A 22,488-nucleotide genomic window follows, 5' to 3' on the forward strand; every position below is an offset into this window, starting at 1 on the left:
ATACGCTAACCTTTTAATGCTCCACTGGTATATATACTACTAGCTATGAAAAATATTTACAATGGTTTCCTGGTACAGTAGCACTGTTAACTATAACGCTTACTACTCGGCCAGCGAGTTGGAGATGATTGTTGCACAAACATGAGGTCTAAACGTTGGAACATGCGAATTTTTGGAACTACTTATTCAATGGTGAATTGTCTTTAGAAGTCATCGGTATCGTAATAATACCCGGTTTGTGTGCTACTCTTTCCGTGTTATCGAATACAATGACATATTGTTACTGTTCGTTCACAGAAGATGAGCTGCTGAGTCTTTTAAATCAAAGTGACGACGAAGACCTCACCATGCCCATTCCATCTGCTAATGGCTTGACAGACAGTGATGCCGATGAGTCTGTAGGTGAATCCATCACTATAGATATTCAAAATATTAGTGAACCAGTAAACACTGCATCAGCAAATGCTGATCCAGATTTTCATATTACCATCGCTTCTTCCCCCGATACCGGAGAAGCACTCACTCCGTCTTCAGGCCACAAGTGGCCCATCCGACCGCTGTATCATGCTCAGCTGAGGATTCAGATAGGTAGTCATTTGGTCAGCCGGCCGGTGTGGCCGTGCGGTTCTAAGCGCTTCAGTTTGGAACCGCGTGACCGCTACGGTCGCAGGTTCGAATCCTGCCTCGGACATGGATGTGTGTGATGTCCTTAGGTTAGTTAGGTTTAAGTAGTTCTAAGTTCTAGGGGACTGATGACCTCAGTAGTTAAGTCCCATAGTGCTCAGAGCCATTTGAACCATTTTTGCATTTGGTCAGCACACCGCTCTCCCGGTCGTTATGATGGTTTTCTTTGACCGGAGCCGCTGCTACTCGGTCGAGTAGCTCCTCAATTGGCATCACGAGGCTGAGTGCACCCAGAAAGAAGGCAACAGCGCATGGACACCCGGATGGTCACCCATCCAAGTGCCGGCCACGCTCGACAGAGCTTAGCTTCAGTGATCTTACGGGAACCGGTGTAGCCACTGCGGCAAGGCCGTTGCTCTATACCGAAGAAGAACCTGAGCATATGCCTCACCAATCTGCTAAAAGAAACAAAACGTATGATTTTAGATGGAAAGACTCTGATTTGGACCCAAAGTGTATAATTTCAATGACAGTAAGTCCAGTTGCAAAATTGTCAGTTTAGTTGATTCATCTACCGTAAATGACTGCTTCCAAGCTTTTTAATCAAGAAATAGTAAACTACAAATCTGTACAATGTAATTTACATTGCGAGCACCTTTGCAACGACGCCACTGAAAAATCAAGATTGCGACGTTGGGAAAACACAAACAGTGTTTTCTGCTTACTTGGCGCTAATTTTCTGGTGGCTCAACTGAGAAAAAATGAAATAAATAGTTATTGGACCAAAGATCCGTCACTTTCTACGCCATTGTTTGCGCCAGTCATGCCAAGAGATATTACCTTCTGTTACTAAGAATGTTACACTTTGTTGATAACAATGAGGACCCAGGAAATGACAAAATAAGGTGAACTGTGAACCATCTAAGAAAAACATTTCCAGATGTTTTCCATCCTTTTTTAAATTTGTGCACTGACGAAAGTTTAGTTCTCTACGAAGGTCGTGTCTTCTTCAAACAAGTCCATCCAAACGAGATAGATTTTGTGTAGAGCTTTTTGTGTTCTATGATTATGAAATTGGATATATTCTTGACTTTATTGTCTATGTGGATACAGCAACGGAAGTAAAAAAAAGAAACTGATTTTGGTATAAATTTTGAAATATCTGGAAGCATTGTTCTTACTTTATTAGAACGCTACCTTAATATTCGTCATACAGTGTGCGTTAATAACTGGTAGACCGGTTCCTCGTTATTTTATTAATGCATGACAGAATCACTAATGAACATGGAACTGTAAGGAGAAACGGTAAAGGCTTGCATGCTATGGAAAAACTTAAAACAAGTCAACATACAAACTTCTTGCTCTCCAGTGGCAGGACAAACGGAAACTGAAGATACTTTCATTTCTTCAAAAAAGCGAAATTATAGAGACAGACAAAAGTGAAAGAAGCAGAAATGGAGCAAAAAGAATACCAGCTTGCATCGTGAGCTACAGTGAAAACATGGAGGCCGTCAACAGGATCGACATGATGCCAAGTTCAGTAGAATGTGTACGAAAAGCTGTAATATGATACAAAAATTATTCTTTCATTTGGTGGGTGTGCCTTTGCTGATCGCGCATGCGTTATATAAAACTCAAGGGAAGAAAAATTTCAGTATCTGATTTTCAGCAGAAACTCATCAACGACTTTCTAGGCGTTCATCACTGACGACTGACAAAGAGAGGTCGTGTAAGGAGATCAGGTGGTGATAACGCCTTGCGCTTAATCGAATGCAATTTTACGTCACAATCCCAGGAACATCAATGAGGAAGACAGCCCAGAGAAGTTGTACTGATGTGTAAATCATGGTCCGCAGCCCATATTCGTGCGGTAGCGTTCTCGCTTCCCACGCCTGGGTTCCCGGGTTCGATTCCCGTCGGGGTCAGGGATTTTCTCTGCCTCGTGATGACTGGGTGTTGTGTGCTGTCCTTAGGTTAGTTAGGTTTAAGTAGTTCTAAGTTCTAGGGGACTGATGACCATAGATGTTAAGTCCCATAGTGCTCAGAGCCATTTGAACCATTTTTTTGCAAATCATGAAAAACAAGTGACATTAGACACATTTATAAAATTCAACGCTTATTTATATTTCAATTTTTTTTTAAAGATGCGACACTTTGATGCTCTACTAACGTAAGAACTTCGCGCAGCTCTTTGTCCTAATTAAGTAACTTTTAGGAAAAAAAAAAGTATTTCTCTGTAAAGGTTAGAGAGAGGAACAAATAACACGACAGTACTGTATTCGCATCTTAATTTTTTCTTAGTGATAACGATAAACAGCTACAGTCGTGTATATTCGCACCACCTGAAAAAAGGAAATGGAAATGAGCGTATGTCATCGTTGGCCGGGAAGCCCCATCCGGGGAAGTTCGGCAGCCAAGAGCAAGTCTTATGTCAGCCGACGCCACAGTGGGTGACTTGCGCTCCGGTGATGAGGATGAACACCCACTCCACGAGCGGAAAAATCTCCAACCCGGCCGGAAACCGAACCCGGGCCCGCTTGCATGGGAGGCGACCACGTTACCACCCAACTAAGCAGGCGGACACCAACTGAAAATTACGCACATATGGGAGACGGCCGATCAGACAAAGTGCTCAGTGAAAGGGTTGCATATGAAATCGTTCCACTATGAAGTGATGGAGGAATCAAGAAATCTGTCGATTTTGCTCCGCTAAGTACGACTTGTTGAATTCTATCTGAAAGGAAGTCCAGAATGGGCTCAGATGCCTGGTCCTATATTCGGTAAGCTCATGTTTTGTTCCCTACAGTGCGGAACTGTGTCGAATGGCTTCCTCAAGTAAGGAACACCTGAGTACATGTATCTACATTTCTTTGGATCTCATTGACGAACAGATAGAGCTGAGTTTCGTAAGATCTATGTTTTTAGAATCCACGTTCATCTTTATGGAGCAAGATCTTTGCTCGTCTGAAACGTCCTGATACGTACGAGTAAATCATGATGCATACGTCGAAGGTACTCGTTGCTATCTGCTGCAAATAGAGCTGCGGACAAAATACCCAGTTTCACAGTTTATAACTGCGACTGTAATACAACAGAGAATAAACAACGTATCCGCTACGACTTGTCGCTAATTTCGTACGCATGTTAACAAGAGACAATCAGCGAGGAAAATATTGTGGAAAATGTAATGTATGTCACAGTAATACACCTACAACATTCTGAGCAGGTAGTAAGGGCAGAAATTAATTTTTTACTCTAGATCAGAGATCCCCAAACTTTTCCTATGACCGAACACTAAGAATCCTGGGACTTCTATGGAACACCTTGTTTACTTTGAAGGTCTATGAAATTGTAAAAACCGAGATAAACTTATTTCGTTCAGCGATTATTTCAATTTTAAATCATAACGAATAACATAGAAAACATAATATTTTTTTTGAAAAATGATTAGTACTGTCATAATGTCGAAAAATACGCTATGTTATCATTAACTTACCGGAAAACAAGGGTGTTTTGGGAAACACAGTTTGGGAAACTTCGTTTGTCTTGATTGTAGAAAGGTACTCAAGGGATGGAATATTTCAATTGAATTCATCACCATCATCTTCACTGCAAAGTTAGGTCATTTTTTTCGTTTTCCCATCGCTCCCTAGGCCTTTCTTGACTTTATCTCCCAACTGGCTAAAATCTCTTAACTGGAGAGGTAATCTTTCTCCACTCATCCTCTGAGAGTTTCTTCCCAGTTTCTTCTGTTTTGTTGTATTTTGTTGAGGATGTTAAATATATTCAGCTCTTCCCCAATTTCCGAATTTCGAAATCTGTTGGCTCTTGTGCGTTTCTTTGCATCTCTTCGAAACCTCATCTCCGTTGCTTGTATGCGACTTCCTTGAATTTTGCTTATAACTCATGATTCACATCCGTAAACAAGCATTGCAACTGCTATCGTCTTATAAAATTACAATCTTGTTTCTTCCCTAGTTTTGCTTTTTAGGCATCTGTTCATCGTTACACACATTCCCAAACTTCACTAATTTCTTCTCTGTCTCTTAGTCACACACATGTGACGTCACAACCTAAATCACTAAAATATAAGATCTGTTCTATTGTTCAATTGTTTTACTGTTGATCACAAATTTTGGTCGTAAAGGATATTTCACTATGAAAGGCACTGATTTTCCCTTCTTTTCTGAAATCGTCAAATGGTACTCTCCACAAACCTTGCCTAACAAAGGTATTCCCCTTTGTAGGTCATCTTCATTAGTCGCCAGCATTGGTGCGTCGTCTGCATATAAAAGACAGTTCAAGGGGAATTACTATTAATCTTAATTCCTCCGTTAAAAATATCCTTCCATTTCCGAATTGCTTCATCTAATGAAATATTGAAACCTGAGGGTCAAATGCTGCACCCTTATCTTGCTCCTTTGTTTGTGGCGGTAGGCTGTGTTAGTTTCCCATTTATATCTAAAATTATTGTCCTGTGTGCGCAGAGACTTTTTAAAACGTTTATTATGTGTCATGGATATCCCCTTTTCCTCATGATTCTCCACATTTTCTTTCTGTCAGTGCCTTACTAAAACCAACGAACGTTAGACGGGTTTCCCCATTGTACTCACTCTGTTTTTCCGATTATTTGCTTTATTATAAATACTGCATCTGTTCTCGACCCACCCCATTTGTTCTTCGCTTAATAAACTGTCACCAATAACCTATAACCTCTCATCCACTATTCTTGCATAAGTCTTGTGTGCTGATTCCTCTACAGATCTAGCAGCTACTGCGGTCTCCTTTTTTTAATGTTGCTTATGACAATGGTTTTGGAATAGTTCCCTTGCTCCGGCACATATTAAATAAATGTAGTAATCTCTTTTTGTAGTAGGATACCTCCATTTTTCAGCAGTTCAGCGTTTGTAGCATCCATACCAAAGCTTTCCTTTTTTCTGTGGTGTTGTGGGCATGTCTTAATTCATCCACCCATAAATCGTCTATACAGCTTGTTTCAGATTCAATGTGGAGCAATTTTTTTCACACAGGTTCTTGTAATTTTCTATCCAGTTCGTTTGTTAAATGTTATTTTTTATTTCAGTGATTACTTTTCCTGTTTGATTTAGCATTTTCATTGTTTTATGAGCTATCATTTGCCCCCCTTGAATATCGTCTTCTGTTACACTGATAAGCCTATCCCACAATTCTTGATGACCTCGTCTCACTGCTCGATTTGCTGCATTTCTTTCTTGTTTGTAAAACTGATGATTCTCCTCTGTTGGTTGATTGAGTTACTTAAGAGATGCGTCTTGGTTTTTCCGTATAACTTTATCTAGTTCTGTTGTCCAAATTTTCAACCCTTTCTTCTTTCTCATGTTCTTCATTTTTTCCTAAAGCTTCAGCAGCAGCTTTCTCAACTGCAGTTTCTATATTTTTCCGTTCCTTCCCTATTTCTTCCGTTTCTTCGTTCTTCTCTAGTTCTTGATTAAACCTCTTCGGTTACAGATCACATACACTATGTGATCAAAAGTATCCGGACACCCCCCCAAAACAAATGTTTTTCATATTAGGTGCATTTTGTTGCCGCCTACTGCCAGGTACTCCACATCAACGACCTCAGTAGTCATTAGACGTCGTGAGAGAGCAGATTGGGGAGCTCCGCGGGACTCACGGACTTCGAACGTGGTCAAGTGATTGGATGTCACTTGTGTTACAGGTCCGTACGCGACATTTCCACACTCCTAAACATCTGTACGTCCACTGTTTCCGCTATGATAGTGAAATAGAAACGTGAAAGGAGACGTACAGCACAAAATCTTACAGGCCGACCTCTTCTGTTGAGTAACAGAGACCGCCGACAGTTGAAGAGGGCCGTAATGTGTAATAGGCAGACACCTATCCAGACCATCACACAGGAATTCCAAACTGCATCAGGACCCACTGTAAGCACTATGACAGGTAGGTGGGAAGTGCGAAAACTGGGATTTCGTGGCCGAGTGGCTGCTCGTAAGCCACACATCACGCCGGTAAATATCAAACGACCCCTCGCTTGGCGTAAGAAGCGTAAACATTGGACGATTGAACATTGGAAAAACGTCGTGTGAAGCGACGAATCACGGCACATAATGTGGCGATCCGACGGCAGGGTGTGGGGTATGGTGAATGCTCGGTGAACGTCTTCTGCCAGCAGGTGCACTGCCTGTAGCGGATTGGTTACACTACAGTAAATCCCTGTAATGGACTGGCCTGAGCAGAGTCCTGACCTGAACCCCATATAACACCTTTGGGATGTTTTCGAACGCCGACTTCGCGCCAGGCCTCACCGACCGACGTCAATATCTCTCCTCAGTGCAGCACTCCGTGAAGAATGGGCTGCCACTCCCCAAGAAACCTAACACCTAATTGAACGTATGCCTGCGAGAGTGGAAGCTGTCATCAAGGCTAAGGGTGAGCCAACATCATATTGAATTCCAGCATTACCGATGGAGGGTGCCACGTACCTGTAAGTCATTTTCAGCCAGGTGTCCAGATACTTTTGATCACATAGTGTATGCTTTGTTCACTAAGTAGATTCACTTTTTAGATTTTTTCCTTCATTTTTTCTGTCAGCTTTTTCTTCTTTCCCCATTTGGTGTACATATATTTTTGATATATCGCCAAGAAATGGTGTGAACTTATGCCATATCCTCTGTACTCTTTTGTGTCTCTTACTTTGTCTTCTAAATGATTTGCAAATACACTGCGCTATAATATTAAAGGATCACTTTTTCTAAATCCCATAATTGTCTCTCATTGTTGCACGTAAGTTTGAAATTGGCTCAAACGCCCCTACTACCTTCCTCCGCAACGGTGTGAAAGTGTGGCACTCTGCGACTTCGCCCTATAGGTCGGTGACGCTTCAAACAGTAACGACACGTGCGAAAAAAGAGGCCATGGCTCAGAAGTTCATGTGTGCCATAAGATGGATTGATGATGTCACATTGCCGCCGAATTTCATCAGTATCCCGCTCAATGGCACCCTGGACGTGTCACACGACGGCAAGACCGTCACAATTCCCTTCGTCTGACACCTCTGCGTTGGAGGTAAGAACCGCGACACTCAGCGTGAAGTCAAGCGGTTTTCCTATGTGCAGCCAAGGAAAACTTACCAGACACATCGCTTCTCAGAAACACGAAAAGTCCTCAGGGAGTGACATAAAGGGCGTCAATGAAACCACCCCTTCCCTTGGTGCGTTGCCCCCCACACATTTCGCGGTGGAAAACGACCGTTCACAGCGCGATGAGCGACGGGACGACATTCTTAACAAATTGGCCGCTGCTGCTACCCTCGGGACATTTCAGCCATACTCTGTGAAACGCCATCGCACCCGTTTCGAGCGTAGCTTTGATGGGCCATAAAGGGTGGAATTGCTAGAGACCGTTCAAAACAATTCGACGAAATGTGAGCGTGATCCGAAGCAGATAACTGTTTTTAAGTTTCTTTATACCTCCTTTTTAGCGCCCTCCTGAGGGGGATCACAGAACAATTCGACGTTAACACATGCGTGAACAACATGGCAAAGCGTCCCTCGAAGGCCAGCCAGTTCGGCAATACTCTCGGCGCCACCCATTGTTGCAACGTACCTGTCAGAAACTTCGACCCAGTTCAGTCTCGCGTCTACTCTAGCGCCTGAAGGTAGGCCAACTCGACCTAGGGATGTCGAAGGAGTTGCCTAACCCTCAAAGCCTAGAGAAGCCTCGTGACCGATTCGGCGTCGAAGTTTACGTTCACATACCCTCTCAGTAAGTGAAGTTTCAATCGTTCTCCTGCTCCATTTCTGGATGCCTCACTTTTTTTGTCACACCTTGTACCTGAGTTGCCCGTTATGCTGATCTTAAGGACACTGCTCTGATCTAGTGTAACATCGCTAAACGACTGTCTCCTGATAATTATCCAGAACGCCACGCAGCCAAACCGGGTGCACAAATGGAACTTTTCTGGAAAGTTATTTTTCTAGGATACATTCGAAACTTGGTTTCAACAGCACGAGATATGGAGACTCAAACCACCTCTCAGCGTTAGGAGCACTAAAGGCTGATTTGAATTTTCTTGAAAGATTCTAACTGTATGTAGTTTCGGCCCTTTAAATTGGACGACGGCACTCTGCAGGCAGCGCTCACGCCGACTCAGCTCTCCAGCCACGACTTACGACGTGCCCTGACATCAACTTCAATTTTGCCACTGGGTGTCTCCTGCTTTCCAAAGCTGCGAAGTTGAACAAAATATATAAAGGGAAGTTGTGATTGGTGATTCTTGGCTAGTTAGCTCATCAAGTAAGAGGACGGCCTGGGAAATGCAGGGGCCCAGTGTACTGGTGCAAGTCCAAGATCCAGTTGTAAGTTATCAGGAAAACTGTAAAGTACTGCACACTTCTTTGCAAAAGGAAATATTTATTATGAAACGTACATTTAACCGTTTTCTCTGTGCTAAAATTAATAAATACATGCCAAATTTAACATAGTTCCAGTGGTTTCTGATTGATGTTACAAATTTTAGAATTAGATATGTAAACCTTAAAAGCAAGTAAAGGAAAGTTTCTAGTATAGGGAAAGCACGTGTAGAAAATTCCTAAAAGTTAAGGATTCGCTAATTTTATTTTATTTGAATTCCACAACACGTCAACATTCGGAATCTGAATTCGACAGCACTTCGACAGCCCATTCGTATTAATTAACTAATTTAAATCTGTGAATACACAAGTCAGCCAACGCCTTGTACCTGCTGTATGATATTATATTAATTAAAGTGTCTAATCAAAACGCACTCAGCCGTCTAAATTTCAGGTTGCTATTTTATTTGAGCAATCTCTTACGGCACTAAATTACGCCATCTTCAGGACCCCGACTCACGTAGAGGAAGAATCTCATCTCTGCTCCAGTCGAAATAGTGGCTAGCATTTAGTGACTGGTATTCACAGAGTTCTTCTAAACAAAACGATTCCTTGCCGATAATCGGCAAGTGATGACCGGAAAGTGATGATCGAAGGGATTGCGTGTTTTAAAGAGAAATCTATGGGTAGCAGTCACTGAACACTGGCCCTTCTTTTGACTTGGCCAGAGGTGGGGTTCTTCCTACATTTCGGTCAGAGAGTCTGATGATGGCGCAATGTAGCGCTGAAACTGGTAGCTCAAATGATAAAATAACAGATGGAAATTTAGACAGATGAAGGTGTTTTGATTCGACATTTTACGCAGAACAGGAAGGTCCCACAACCGTATAAAGATGGAATTAAGAAGGCTTATATTAATTACGTCTGAATGTTAGTAATCACTCGCACAGAACCTACTTACCATCATAACCATCATTAGACTTACGTCGAATTATTCAACATTAGTCACTGTAATACTTCCACCTGCGCCACATTTCATTATTAATTATAATACATGTAAATTACAATTGACAGCGAAAACTGACATGGGTCAAAGTATACGCACTAGCGAACCCTACAGTTCCCTCCCCCCCCCCCCTCCTCTCTCTCTCTCTCTCTCTCTATCTCTCTCTCTCTCTCTCTCTCTCTCTCTCTCTCTCTCTCTCTCTCTCTCCCCTCGTTCCGCTCTCCTTGTCCATCACGTCTCCCTGTCCATCACTTTCTCCATCTTATCAGTTCATCTTCTCCTCCTCCCCCCCTCTCTCCATCTATTCGAGTCCCCTCTCTCCCTCCATTTCTTCTTCCCCCCATCAATATGGTCCAAGGTCTATAGATCGAACAGGCCTTGTGCCTTGCCTGAAGTCATTTCAGAAGTGAAGCACTCCATTTGTTCCGATAGAAAAACCGGAGTAGCGAACTATACTGTCTTCTCAATATTTACAAAATGATCCTTGTTAGAAGGCATTAGTAAGTCACTGCAGAAACGGTGTAGTTTTGTATCCAAAGGTGAGAATGGCACATGGAGCACTTTCTTTAACTGCAGTACGCTAGACAGAATAGTAACATGTAACGTGGTGAAGCGGTAGTTTATCCCTTGTTAAGGTATGTCGTAGGTGAATCTGGAGCCCAGTTATATGGTGGCTAGATCGGAAAGTTTGTTACTGAAATATTCAAATACACTTTATTTTAATGAGGGCAATTTTTATGCTGAAGTCAGTGGAGGGTCGTAATACCACATTCACGGTTCTTTCGCAAATGGATAGTTTGCAATCCCATGTTTATTGGAACGTTTTCGCTTCAGGTCACTGCACATTTTCGCTCACGTCTGTTTTCGTAATTAGTATTATTCTCCACTGTCCGTGTATATTAGTCTAAGATACGGCAATATTGTCTGCAGACGTAAGTAAAACAATTATTTCAGTTTGCCTTATTTTTTATCATGTAGCCTGATAGTTCTGATAAAGAAAATGATGGGCTTTGCTATGACTCTTTACTTTTCTATTCGTTGGGTAATTTAACATGTTGGAGACTGTCTTTCAGATTTGTGACGAATGGAAAGTGGTCAGTGTCCATAATTGATTATCTTGATTAATATCTGGAATAATGAATTACGAGCGTCATTGGACCGCCACTGCCGTTTCGCGTCCCCCTGCGGTAGAATAGCGAACGACTTGATTCACGCTTTTGATAACTTCGCTGAACAATAATATCCGTGCTGTTTCCGCTAGCTTTTGCCACGGGGACAGATAAATCAGACTTGTATGAGCGATACAGGCTGATATAATGAAAAGTGAAAAGAGCGAGAAACTGTTGTTGATAGTTACAAATTCTGTTTCCATAAAAGTTTCAACTATGGTATTGAGAGATCAAATGTACGAAGAGAACATATAACTGTTTTGTGCAATTAAGTTCTTTAAACTGCATTTTTTGTTCAAAACTAGACCATACCCGTGAAACGGATGACTCTAGTGTATTAAACCGGTAGAGAGTCAGTCGTACTGCGAAGAAAAGGCTGAAGAAAATTTCCGTGACCGTCCCTCTAAAATTATACTCTGTGAGTTAGCTAACGGTGATAATGACGCTCTCATAACTGAGGGTTTTGTTCGAATAAGGATAAATGTTAATGCCACTCAATTACGCAGACTTCCGAAACTGCCCAATAAAATACCAGAAGTACATGAACCACAGGCGAGTAATGTTTTCTACATAAACAGGGAAGAAAATTTTTTATTTGTGAAGCACTCTGAAGAGAATATAGTGGGTTTCTCGCGCCAAGGCAGTCTGAATTTTCTGAAAGACGTATTTATTTATAGATGGGACTCTGAGCCGGCCGAAGTGGCCGTGCGGTTAAAGGCGCTGCAGTCTGGAACCGCAAGACCGCTACGGCCGCAGGTTCGAATCCTGCCTCGGGCATGGATGTTTGTGATGTCCTTAGGTTAGTTAGGTTTAAGTAGTTCTAAGTTCTAGGGGACTAATGACCTCAGCAGTTGAGTCCCATAGTGCTCAGAGCCATTTGACCCATTTGGGACTCTGAACAGCTGACCTAAGCTTTTCCATCAAATATTTATAATTCATGGGGTAAATGAAAAAAAAACTATTTCCCACTACTATTTTTTTGCTCCCAAACAAAAAAATTATACTTATAAGGAAGCTTTGTCCTTGATTGCAAATAACATCAACCCGGACATTAAATACGTTGTCTTTGAGGCGGCAATTCACCAGATAATTGCTTGCGTTTGGCTCCAAACGAGTACAAAAGGCTGCAAATTTCATCTCGGGCAGACATGATGAAGGAAGATTCAACCATTGGGATTATCAACTGATTTTAAGTCAAAGGACTCTGAAATCGGAAGACTTCTGAAAAATTATATTTACAGCCTGCCCCCTGACCAAATCGAAGACCGCTTCTTCGAAGACTTAATGTCCCGCAAGTCTAACAATGAACACATGGATGACTTATCTGATTATTTACTTCATACCTATGTTCTTGCATATAGTGATGTTCCACCAACTATGTGGGCTGACTTTAGTAGTCATTCTGAACGGACTGCTAACTGCTCTGGGGTATTCCACTCTAAACAGAACGTTCAGTTTTACTCTTCCCATCCCAAAAATTCCATCAGGTGGAAACATTAGAGGGTGTTCATACTGCAATCTGCGTTGAAATGGGAAGAAAACTCCTCTCAAAGTAATGCAGGACAAACAGAAATACACAAAAGGACAAATGGTAGCCGGCCGAAGTGGCCGAGCGGTTCTAGGCGCTGCAGTCTGGAACCGCGTGACCGCTACGGTCGCAGGTTCGAATCCTGCCTCGGGCATGGATTTGTGTGATGTCCTTAGGTTAGTTAGGTTTAACTAGTTCTAAGTTCTAGGAGACTAATGACCTCAGAAGTTGAGTCCCATAGTGCTCAGAGCCATTTGAACCATTTGACAAATGGTAAACTTGTTTAATTCGACCATTACCCGGTGCGAATATTTTCAAAATATTTACTACAAGTTTTTCCCACCTACATAATTTTATTAATTATGCTTGATAATTGTAACTTTGCTTCTACTGTACCAACATTATGAGAATATAAAAAATCCATAATTTTTTGCCCATTCCCCCGCATGCATACACCCCTAATCCGCTTAAATGGGAAGGGAAATATTAGTGCACTGTTGATAGCTTATGGGAATCAACACGTACTCAATGGGAAAGAAAGATGGGTGCTGATGGGATTCAGTACGTCTGCTTTCGGATAAACACAGTGGCAGATCATAGGAATCAAGACACCGTTTCGGAGTCAGTTCCAGGTCAGCCAATTGGAACATACAAGTAGTGTGTACCTTTAAGGACGGGCATTACGTTCCTTCACATGTGTGCACTATTTATGCACCACATTTTTAAGTAGCGCATACCACTTTAGTACCTTAGTTAATAATATCGCACTTCGATGGCCAGTAACGAGAAGGAGGTTTCACACTCGGGGCAAGAGATGGCAGCACCGCGCCTGTATGAAGAGGAGCCCGGCCCGCGCGCGCTGCCTGCTGCCGCCTCGCGTGTGAGCGCGGCGTGGCCTCTGCCCCCGCCCCGGAGGCGGAAAAAGTCGCCAGGGAGAAAGTCACTTTGTAGTCGTCGTGGTGGGAGAGTGGCAATTTCTATTTGTCCAAGATCAACAATGAAGATACTTGCACTGTTGCTACCATACATCGTGTTTCCAGGATCAGCACTCATATCGCAGATTCAGTTGTCGATATACTTATGGGGAAAAATACAGTAAGAGGGAGTCTGAACAATGGTAGTTGTTATTCACACATAGTCCAGTAAATATTACGAAATACAGGTGTTTTAAGATGAATATACGATGTTTAAAGTTTCGTAGCATTTAGTAAATTCAACTTACAATTATAAATATCAAATCAAATGAAAGAACAACTTAAGTAGTTCTTCTTACAAGTGTTCAATGTGAGCGCCATTCGTAACACATCGAGTGGACAGGCGTGCTCTTCTCGCAGTGTGATCAGTGTGTCTGTAGTAACAGACGGTGAGATAAAAGTCTGATACACCCCTATAAAGGTCGACCGGTGTGGGGAATCATAATGGCGGCTAGTATGGAGTATTTGTTTCCACCTTGAAGCCTCCCTCTTGGATTTAGGTTACGTGTTTCAAACTGGAAGGGAGTTATGACGCACATCATATTAAACTTCCTTTTTCTCATGAATACAGGTGTGAAATATGATTTAAAATATTTTTATTTATGTAGGAGTTATGACCTGTTAAAATTTGAGTCACTTGTCAGAGTCAGCATTACAGTAAATGCTAAATATGACCTCCATCGCGCTGTACACACAATCGGAGTCCTTTTTGCCACTCCTGCTACAAACGTCGCGGGCTTCGTGGGTCAACAGAGGCAAACGTTTCCTCAATACGCCAGCGAAGATGGGCTACATTGTTGATTTTTTCCTATCACCCAATTTTTTCAAATGTCCTCATAGGTACAAGTCACGAAGTGTAAGTACAGGAGACCGTGGTGTCCATTCGATAGGACCTCACCTACCTATCGAGTTACCTCCAAACAGTTCATTCAGAAACTGTCTAACTTGACTTGTTGGAATAATGTTGGCAAATCACCCTGCGGATTTAACAGCTTTGGAAGCACATAATCATGAAGCATTCTAAGATACCACTCCTCATTCAACGTTCTATCAATGAACTCTGGACCCACGATTATCGTGTCCCAAATCTCAAACCAAATTCTCAGTTTTTCACCACTAGCACCTTTAGAGGTATTGTCCCGCAAGAGGCTTGCATCTGACTAATAACGATTCTGGTTGTTTACTTCTCCTTGCACATAAAAATTGCCTTCCTCACTAAACATCAACTGCCGTATGAAGTTTGGATTTCTGTTACACTGATCCAGAGCCTATTCTCCAAACTGCACACAACGATCAAGATCATCCTACGAGAGATGTTGAAACTGTGGTTTGTACAGGTGCCACTGGTGTGTCTGCAATACACGCAGGATTGAACGCGCTGACTGACACCGGATATTGATGATAACCGGCGCGTACTGCTATGTGGACTTATTGCAAACGATGCCACAATAGCTGACGTAGTCTCGTTGTGGGTGGCTGTTCTCGGACGTCCGCTGCACAGTTGGTCCACCACATAACCTGTTGCGCGAAATTTGTCCAAGAACTTGGATACTGTCATGTATGAAATGTCATTTCTCTCATGATGTCGATAGCAATCACCCTGGTGCTTTGTCGACCAGCCATTAACATAATTTCAATGCGTTCCTCCTGTGTTAAGTGCCATTGTGGATCTCCTGAAACAGTAAACAGTAGTGATCTACTCCTTACAATTTTAAAATTTAACTCCTATACAAATAAAAACCGCTTAAAACAAATTTCACATATATACCAAAAAATTTTTGCATGGCGAGGTCCATCTTTGCAACGACGACACCATGCAGCGCGGTACAGACGGGCCCAACAACATGCCGAATGGACCGCTCAGTACTGGCAACACGTTCTCTTCACCGATGAGTGTCGCATATGCCTTTAACCAGACAATCGTCGGAGACGCGTTTTGAGGCAACCCAGTCAGGCTGAACGCCTTAGACACACTGTCCAGCGAGTGCAGCAAGGTGGAGGTTCCCTGCTGTTTTCGGGTGGCATTATATGGGGCCGATGTACGCCGCTGGTGATATGGAAGGCGCCGTAACAGCTGTACGATACGTGAAGGCCATCCTCCAACCGATAGTGCAACCATATCGGCAGCATATTCGCGAGGCATTCGTCTTCATGAACGACAATTCGCGCCCCCGTCGTGCACATCTTGTGAATGACTCCCTTCAGGATAACGACACCGCTCGACTAGAGTGACCAGCATGTTATCCAGAAATGAACCCTATTATACATGCCTGGGATAGATTGAAAAGGGCTGTTTATGGACGACGTGACCCACCAACCACTCTGAGGGATCTACGCCGAATATCCATTGATGAGTGGGGTAATGTGGACCAGCAGTGCCTTGATGAACTTGTGGATAGTATGGCATGACGAATACAGGCATTCATCAATGCAAGAGGACGTACTACAAGGTATTGCAGACTCCGATGTGTACAGAAATCTGGAGCACCACCTCTGAATGTCTCGTTCTATGGTGGTTCGACATGAAATGGTTTTCATGAGCAATAAAAGGGGCTGAAATGATGTTTAAGTTGATCTCTATTCCAATTTTCTGTAGAAGTTCCGGAACTTCCGGAACCGAGGTGATGCAAGACTTTTTTTCATGTGTGTATACTCCCGAGTAAGAGGCAATTCAAACTTACTGCCTGGATACTGCACAAAAAACATTGAATTTACGGGAGTCTCGACGCAGCTGAACCATCTCGTGGGTAGCTGCTGACTCCCAGGTGCGTACGTTATGTTTGTTCACATTTGCACATAGGTGAAATGCCGATTCATCACTGAAGACAATACGATCCAGAAAATCCTCATCGTCATGCAGGAGCATTTCGTTTACAAAGTTGACATGTAAACAGTAGTCTGTAAGCTTTACGACTTGCAACAAGTGCAGACGATAAACACGTAATTGTGTGTCCTTAAAAAGTCTCTTCGCAAACGTCATTGGAATTGCTAATTCACGGCTACCCTTACGAAATGATTTCTTGGAGCACCATCAGAATGACTCTCACTCGTTTACTGTTGGTCGTTCTACACTCTTCCTTTGGAAGAAAGTTATACAAACAGAACTGTTTTGAGTTGCTTCTTGATTTGAAGTATTATTTATAATTTAACTTGAATGTAATAAATAAGCCTGTATATTCATTCTGAAACAGTTTGTATACTAGTTGTTTTCTATTTCTGAAGACATCAGATTTCCTTTTCACAAAATAGTTTTAAACTTTTGTCATTTTCACCTCACTTCCTTGCAGTCGTACACATCTTTCAGTACTTCAGCGCCATGAGTCCATGGCCACTGCGAAAGCATCTTTAGGAGCCTGTTTTGACTACAGGAGGTATCTGATGTAACAGCGGAGCGATTGGAAACTACGCAACCACGTAGTCATTATTTCACCGTCGGAAAAGTCAGACATCGCCAGGAGCAAGGTGTGGGTGAGTAAGAATTACGAGCAACCACTTCAAAGTTGTTTTCAAGAAGAAAGTCGTGCATTGCGTCTGTCGACGCGCTGGGAAATCGTCTATCTGAAAAGTGCACGATGTGCAGTGTTTTCGGCCATTTTTTTTCGCAGTGCTGGGAAGAGCTTGTTCTTCGTGACATCTTGGGAGCTCTCACCTGTTTCTTGAGTGTTCTTGCGGACACAATGAATCATAATTATGCCATAGCCGTCGCAAAATACACCGGTAGCTCACATCTATACCCAAGTGTCCTTTGGAACACTCGACACATCATTGCTGCCCGCACACAAATTCACCAACAGTTTTTCAGCGGTATTCTTTACCTGTAACACCTGTGATGGTGGTGGAGCTGACTGGTGCTTCACTTCAGGGTTCACAAATAGCACCTACTGCCATCCATAGTCGTAATTGTGGAACAGAAAATCCTACTCATAGCGTCATCACGTGTCATCATCGCTTGGAAAATGCCACAAGCGCAACCTTGAGTCACTCGTCAGCATTCGTAGCATCCATCTTGGGAGAAACTTTCTGTATTTTCTGGTTATCATGTATGAGCGCGTGCACAGATCCCACGGAAATATCAACTACAGAGGCAATATTTTTCATAATCAATCGGGGATCCTTCAATGAAGTGTCACAACCACAAATCCACATTCATCACGTTTAGGAAACCATAATCATAGGTTTTGCGCAACTGGCGATGAATTTAATCCGGTTTACTCCATTTTCTTACGAAGAAAAATCCAGCTTTTCTAGTGTCAAAATCATCGGCAACCTCTGGAGTTGTGTGAGCCGTTAAGTGCTGCCACCTGTGTCAGAGAAGCCGCGTAATTTAAGCCAAATCCACGATTCTGTCTGCTCCCAGTCCTGAGAAACAATATCTGAGATCTTAGGACTTCAAAGCTCCTTTTCTGTCAAAATTTTTCTGTCAGATCCACAGAAAGCAAGAACAGTCGTACGAAAGTGGGAACTGCTAGTAAATAATCATTCAGAGAAGAACTACTTACTCTTTATCTTTTTTGTACCAATGGTTTGCCGAATTCAAAGTAAATTTAAAGAGACGAACCCACTGAAAGTTTGGTTTAAGTGTTGAGGCATTGTGCAACTAACACTCTAAATGAAAGTGTATCAAAATATTATGCACCCTACTAAGTACTTACTATAATTCTTGAAATGTATAAACTGTCACAACAGCTTTCAATTTCTCAATGGTTAAGATTCTAGTAGTGGTGTGGAGTTTGATTGAGACCCATGTCAGGCCACCCAAACACAAACTGTGCATGGTTTCTTTGTGTTACTTCAGGCGAATGCTATTGTGGTTCCTTTCAAAGGACTGTGGCCCTCCTCTAACGAAGTTACCGCTTCGTTTTCGAATGATTCTATGTTAAAGAGGTAACTAACTCTACTTTTCATTCGTAGTAATCCCACGACGAGAAGTATTCCTTCAGCGTTGGAAAACTAATATCCATATATGAAGCAGTATGGGGAACAACACTTCACGTATGATTATAGTGCGATTAAAATTAGTTGATAGTTGACGTCTTGTCACTTGCCACAACGGCGTTGCCACATCGGCTGCCAGCTCCCGCTAGGTTATAGGCCACACAAGGACACGGCGAGTGGTTTCAGAAACGCGGAGCAATGCTGGAAGCGGCCGCCGTGAAGTGACGTAAATACTGTATGCTCTATCGACAGTTGATTTTCAAACTGACCAGTGACTAGACTGCGGCAGACGACGTGTTTTGTAGCCCTGAATTTAAATTCGTGTCCTAAGCTAACCACAGCTTCGTGATGTGCAATAAACCAGGGAAAATGGCGGTAAAAAATTTGCGGCATAACTAAAATCCCTGTCGCTTTGTTCACGGCTATAAAAAGCTATCCTCAACGAGCAAACTCAAGACAGAAAAATTTCAGTTTCAGACCTAAAAGCAAACTGTAATTTCTCGCTATCATTGGTTACATGAAACTGTCTTCACACAGGCTGCTCGAACTGCCGCGTTCACAACCGATGACCAGCCCAAGATAGCACTTGGTTGCAGATTGTAGGCGACACAAGCAGATTCCAATCGAAAAAAGGAAGGAAGAAATAAGAGCAAATGAAAAATTCAATACGATGATGAAAATGACTATGGTGACCCAATCGCAAAAATGTTTTGCGACCTTCAAAAATTCGACATCACGCATTGTCGTCCGGAGGACGCTGAATTGCGTCTTATGCGAAAGGATGCAGTAGTGTTTTGTTAGTGGTTTGTATGAAACTTGTGTATTTCATTAGCATATTTGCATGTTCATGTGTGTGTGTGTGTGTGTGTGTGTGTGTGTGTGTTGTTTTTGCTGTGGTTATCATGTGTACATGTATGATGAATTAAGAAATGAAAAGGCTAGACCCATGGTCGGGATCCAGACACATTAAGAAAGAAAGCCGGACAAGGCACTGGAAGCGAAATAAACATTGGTTGTTGCTTTCAGGCAACGGCAAACGTTTCGGGCGTGACGTTGAGCGCTCTGATGGGAGGAAACCAGCACCAACGCGTGAAGCGTCAACTATCAAGTAATTTTAGTCGGACTATAAATAAATCTATGTTTTGATGTGGTTGGCAGCCTAGTAATCAGAAGCAGCTGCCTAAGATAATGATGCAGAACGGCGGCAGTTCCAGCACAAAGCAGCAGCAGCGTTTTATCAATTTATTTTTAATTCTGTATTCCTAAGATGGTGTATTTGAAGGGAAGACGGCAGTGACTCGAGAATTCTCGTTGTGCGTAAGCGGAGAAATAGCCGTAAATGATGCCCTGGTCTGTGCGCAAGTCGATAAGCACTTCCGTAATGCTATCCTTTGTCAGGTCGCAGAGGACCGGAGGATAAGACGATGTTGGTTGTCTTTCTTGTCGCACGAACGCCGGACGAAAGGTCTCCCCGACCCGCTATCTGCTGCAGTCGTATATTTGCTTTCATGAAATGTTAAGTTATAAATGAAGGAACTCAGCAGCAAGAACCAAGAAGAGGCGGTATTGCAATCGAAAAACACGTCAGAGCCCAGTTAAGACTCAATTACCGCCAGTATACAATCAGCAGAGGATTCTACAAAGATAGTTACAGCTCAGGTGTTCAACTGAACCGAAAATGTTATTAAGAGTGCAAACGTCTATGGTCACAAGCTTTTTGTCAACAGATTACCGGTTTCGGTCTATATTGAACATCATCATATTACCGGTTTCGGTCTATAATGACCATCATCAGATCTGATGATGGTCAATATAGACCGAAACCGGTAATCTGTTAACAAAAAGTTGGTGACCATGGACGTAAATTAAAGGAACTCATTGTATATTGTATATTGAAAGCTGCGACAATGTCGCAGCTTGTGAAAAGAGTGCAAACCATGTAAAGGAGGGGGATTAAAGATTACAAAATCATAGCTTATTACAATTTGGAAAAACGCTAGTGCATGGCAACTATCACAAACTTAACTTAAACATGTGGAGGGTGGGTTCAGTAACAATAATCTCTGGCGATGTGAACAGTGGACCTTCTGTCTCTCAAATAACGAGGGTCGTGGATTAAAAGATTGGTACAATACTCTATAAAATAAATTCTCAAGATGTGCTATGTCCCGAAAGAGAGGATGGCTGGCATCCCAAGACACCTTCTGGCATATGCAACGTACCTGAGTTGCTTATCCAAATTACATGGGGCTCTGAGTAGAAACAAGTTTATCACTTTCCCCTTACTGTTCCTATTCAAGGAAATATACTCTTACTTCATCTGCACTGACTGTAAAACATTCCAACACAAAGAAGGTGTTTTGCGAGTTCAACAAAATTTGGTAGGCGGGTTCTACATCTGAAAGATGACGTCTATTCGAACTTCGTGCCAGTCGCTTAAGAGGGGCGCTAGAAGTACAACTGTGAGGTTGCAAATCAGATTTGCTTTAAATACGCTCTGTAACGGTCGTGTGTGTTAGTTACCTTTGATATTCGACATAGTGAGTTGATGTTAGTCAAGAATGCCTTCAAGACTACGAAGACGCCGTTATCAACAGCTCACTGAGTTAGAACGACGTCGTGTAATAGGGCTACGAGAAGCTGGACGTTCCTTCCGCGATACTGCAGAAAGACTTAGCAGGAATGTAGCCATTGTACGTAAGTGCTGGAAGCGGTTGTCGCGGGAAGATACGGTCACGAGAAGACCTGGTTCTGGAATTTCACATACGGGGACGGAAGACCGTGTTGTTCGGCGTCTTTCTGTAGTACCTCGTACTGCGTCTGCAGCAGTTGGCACCACAGTGACACAACTAACTCTTACAAATCGGTTATTTCAAGGACATCTCCGAGCCAGATGTCCTTTAACGTGTGTTCCACAGACCCCAAACACCGCTGTTTGCGATTGTAGTGGTGTCATGCGAGAGTCGGAGAGGGAGTTGTGTTTTCTGACGAAACCTGGGTCTGCCTCTGTGCCAGCGATTTCCGGTTGTTCGTTACCAACTAACCCGTGTGCGGGCTAGACACACTGGACCTACACTTGAAGTTATGGTCTGGGTTACAATTTCCTTACGGCACCAGGAGTATTCTGGTGATCATCCCAAGGATAATTCTGGTGATTCGAACTGTAGTCCTGCCATTTGTGAACAGCATTCCAGGAGGTGTTTTCCGACAGAATAACCCAAAATGCTCTAAGAGTGTCGACATGTTACCTCGGCCTGTTCGATGACCTGATCTGTCTCCAGTCGCGCTCTTATGTGGCATTATCGGACGACAATTCCAGAGTCATCCACAACCAACATTGACCCTCCCTGTATTGAATGACCGAGTGCTACAGGCATGGAATTCCCTCCCAGAAACTGACGTATGACAGCTGTACGACACACTCTATGCTCGTTTTCATGCTTGCTTTCAACATTCTGACGGTTATTGATGTACCAGCTTTTCATATTTGCAACGCATTTTCAAGTGCTTACATTAACCTGTGATCTTGCAAAGTTAATCACTTAAATATTTGCCCTGACAAATGTATTCCCAAATTTCATTACGTTTCCTGTTTCATGATGTTGGCTTTTTTTTTTTTTTGTCAGTGTATATATCTAAAGCAGAGAAGTGTTTGAGCATGGGATCTACGTGTCTTACTTTTGTTTTCTCCGATGAGATTGGTCAGGGGACAAAATATCGTCTTCCATTTCTGGAAATACATTAAATGCTTTGTGTGTGGGGGGGGGGGGGGGGGGACATTGTTTCTGGCCATGTGAAGGAAACCTGTTCCGAATGCAGTAGATGTGTTATGGGACTTGTAATGAAAACGTTTATTACTCTCGTACATGTTTCTAAAGGTCTTTGGCCTTTCATTTAAAAG

At 42.6% G+C, this 22,488-nt stretch overlaps 1 pseudogene; it reads right to left on the reverse strand.

The window, feature by feature from the left end:
• Positions 1–923: 923 nt before the first annotated feature.
• LOC126476932 (5S ribosomal RNA) lies at positions 924–1,041 on the reverse strand (annotated as a pseudogene).
• Between the last annotated feature and the right edge of the window lie 21,447 nt (positions 1,042–22,488).

This window comes from Schistocerca serialis, chromosome 4 (genome assembly GCF_023864345.2).
Source record: "Schistocerca serialis cubense isolate TAMUIC-IGC-003099 chromosome 4, iqSchSeri2.2, whole genome shotgun sequence".
Taxonomy (NCBI): Eukaryota; Metazoa; Arthropoda; class Insecta; order Orthoptera; family Acrididae; genus Schistocerca; species Schistocerca serialis.